General features: G+C 31.3%; 1 long non-coding RNA gene across 1 annotated transcript; it reads right to left on the bottom strand.

The window, feature by feature from the left end:
* Positions 1-214: 214 nt before the first annotated feature.
* On the bottom strand, positions 215-3,373 carry LOC111298934 (uncharacterized). Its single transcript, XR_016329577.1, has 3 exons — positions 3,216-3,373; positions 832-1,112; positions 215-665 (listed from the first exon to the last, which is right to left on the bottom strand). It is a non-coding gene; the product is annotated as an uncharacterized LOC111298934 (long non-coding RNA).
* Positions 3,374-3,574: the final 201 nt, after the last annotated feature.

The raw sequence follows: 3,574 nt of genomic DNA, 5'->3' as shown, positions 1-3,574 counted from the left end.
TTTAAATTTAATAGTGTAGTTAGCGAAGCTAGCAGCACTGAAAGCTTCTTTTGTTTGTTTCAAGTAATTGTTGTTCAGTTGTCCCCAATAGTTTTTGGATTTTTGATCGTCCTGATTAAATTGTATAGGGATGGCTGTTAAATGGTTTTTGTTTGGTCACATAAATCAAAAACATTTGAATTTTGTAGTGAAATGAAAAGATAATAAAAAATAATTCAACACATGGAAACCTCAAGTCGGTCCTTTATCAAAAGCAACGTTGAGCAAACGGATTGTAAAGAACACCCAAACACAAAAATCGATAGTAACTTAAACAAAAGAGACGGATATCATCAGACCCAAACAAACAAGGAGAGCCATTCTGTGGCATTATTCTCAGCAAACACTTAAACACAAGAAACGAGTACTATCTGTTCCAAACAAACAAGAAGAGTCATTTCAAGGGATCTTCACAGCAAGCATATCTAGGCTTAGCACGAAACTGCGGGAGCATGTGGCTCAATCATTGGTCCACTGTTAATTCCACCTCTCAAAGAGCATGTTTCAAAAAAAACAATCTAATTTATCACAGTACAACGGACTGTGCTCCAGTCCACCATTTATTAATTTGCTGTAGCAGCATTCCTCTTACTTGTTTTTACTTGTTCTCTCTCGCTATAAGTTCACTGTAGTAAAAGGAAAAGGGAAAGGTAACAGTATTAGCACAAATAAAAAGTTTTGAAACAAAAAATATATATATATATATCTACAGAGTTAATTTGAAAGGAAGTACTTTAATATATATTAAAAAAGTCGAATTTAGTAGTGTAAATGAAATTTGAAGAGAACGACCGGAGAAAACAAGTGAGTTGAGATGCTTTGGCAAAGTCGTGGTTTTCTCTAGCTTTCAGGATTTGGAACATAAGAGCAAGGCGGAATTGGGTGCTGACACTTTGTTGTGTTACGAGGATAGTCTCTTTTCGAAGTTTTCCACATTCCAATTCAATGGCTTCAAACTTTTCTCGCACTTGTCTTTGCCCTTCTTTTATATTTTTTTGTTCCTTACTTATTTCTTCCATCTCCACTCTTAGAATTTTCATGCGAGAGTGTAGGTTTGTCAACTTCCTTTTCTTCTGCTATGACATAAAATTTCTCGTTAGAGTCAAACAACTTTGAAATCTCGGCTCTACAATCTACATAAGATGTAAATATGTAAAAATCGAAGAATATGCTGCAATTTAGCATTAAAAAACAATAGCTTAAGCTTACATTCCAAAATCTAAACCTTCAAATCCGACCCGAGTACTTTATGATGTCTCCACATGTACCCGACTAAACCTAACACTCTAATAATTGATTTCTACTCCAAAATCTGACCAATTTGAAATTTTATTTTCATTTAAAAAAAACTTCTTTTAGTGTGAATTATATTTTATATATAAATTCATTTCATTATTAAGCTAATTTCTTTAAAAATACATTAAATAATAAATTGATTAGTATAATATGAATATATAATAAAACAAAATAAAATAATAAATATATTACTCTTGTATATGCCTTTGAACGGGCCAAGATTGAGACCTGACCCTGTCCGTTACTCGATTTTCAAAGTAAAAGACGTGACCGTATTGGGTAAGGACAGGATGGCAGGCCACATAAGATTCTAAAGATTTGCTCCCGTAGGTTGTTCAAGAGGTGGCTTTCATCATACTTGGCTGGTGCAACACTTCACTCTCGCACTTTCGATTGATACTTGGTGCGATTTTAGTTGTAGGGATTCAACCAACCTACCAAGTACTATCTGCTTTTCTTTTGCCCATAGAAAATCTCTCATTAGTAAATTTCAGTTGTCAGCTTTTTAAGTACGAAATATTACTTGGCCAATGGTGCTTGAACTTGGGGGCGTTTTCATTATATAATATATTTTCTTTTATGAAGTGAAAAAATCTTTTATTTTGAGAGTGGATGATATAATTTTAATTTAATAATAATTACTAACAAAGTTCTCCACAAAGTCTATGCTTCCTTAATTTCAAATTGAATGTTCAATTTTCTATTTTGGATTGCCCCAAAAGTATGTGCACTACCTTTTCTGAACATTTATAGGACTTAAATTTTCTATATTTTGTGATGCTTTCTTGGTATTATGTACAATTTCCACGTTACTATTATATAAACTTTGAACTTTAACAAAAGAAATAGGCTTAATTAAACATTTGATATCCGAGCCATTATAAGAAATTTCATTTTTAGCAATAAAAATTTTGGAGTACTTTATATAAATGTTGCAAAATATATATATTTTTGCAATATAAATAGTGTTATATTGTAATAGATTAGTACAAGTTACACTTTGCAACAAAAATATATAAAAAAAATTGTTACTAATACTTTTTAAAACACTACTATATATTTGCGACACCTTATAAAAATTTATTTAACACAAAAAATCTTATACTGCAACAGATGTTGTTCACTTTTTTTTTAAATTTTTTGCAACAAAATGTAAATAAAAATTGTTATAAAGCACAACTATTGCAACATAACATAAAATTTCACTGTTAAATATCACATTTCCTGTAGTGAGCTATACTAAAATCTAGAAAGGCAGGATTAGGTGTTAAACTTTTCTTTCATTTATCAGTTTGCAAATGATTCGAACTATGGCAGCTAAAAGGATTAGATGCCTAAAGAAACCCAGTAAGAACATGCCATGCATATCTAAAAAAGTCATGTCATTTTTATATATTAATATTTTAAACTATGTATTTAATTTAAAATTAAAAAACTAATTATTTAATATAAAACATGTTTTCCGGCTGAGTGAGCCTGAACTTGAAAATTCATGTCTACGCCTGACTTGCTAAACGGGTTATATTTGACTAACAGAGTTAATTTACCGTGCAAATTATAAACCAAGCAAATTTTGAGTACTTAATTAAATTTTTTACTTTATGTATCAAATCAAACGTTTAACTTTATATCCAATATTCTTAAGAGAGAGATAGAGAGAGAGAGAGAGAGAGAGGCATTGTTTTCCTAGGTACTGTTAGAAATTAATCTTCCGAAGGCAGCCGCCATAGTTGGAAATCTCTGCTTTCCGGCGATTTGCTTCAATAGCAGCGCAAATGGTTGGCCAAATTAGTTATTTTGATCATGAAAATATAAATCAATAATACTGAATATATAAGAATAATCAAAATGAAGATAACAATGACGCCAAATTTAGATACCTGACAGCGATTTGCTTCTCCCCAGGATGTTTTGGAATGCATCCTTGTTGCAAGTGGGAGCTTGCATTTCCAGTTCCTCCTACTCAAACTTGTCCCATACATATTTTTTTATTGATGAAAATCTTTAGTATGATTAAACGTTGGAGACTTTGAGTGGTACGTTTCCTCCTCCCAGGATGGCACATTTATAGCTCACAAGCAGCACAAAAAGGTTGAAATATTACCGACAAGAGTAGTTTTAAAATGCTAATACTGTGTCAAATAAGTACTATAAAACATAAAATAGAACGCATTTTGATTAGACTTTTGAAAGTTGCACGAATAGGAATATTTAAATGCAGAAATTATATTTAATATAT

This window comes from Durio zibethinus, chromosome 18 (genome assembly GCF_047325235.1).
Source record: "Durio zibethinus cultivar Kanyao isolate XHJ-2024 chromosome 18, ASM4732523v1, whole genome shotgun sequence".
Classification (NCBI taxonomy): Eukaryota; Viridiplantae; Streptophyta; class Magnoliopsida; order Malvales; family Malvaceae; genus Durio; species Durio zibethinus.
The sequence above is the reverse complement of the archived record's forward strand: the minus strand, read 5'-3'. Positions and strand labels throughout refer to the sequence as shown.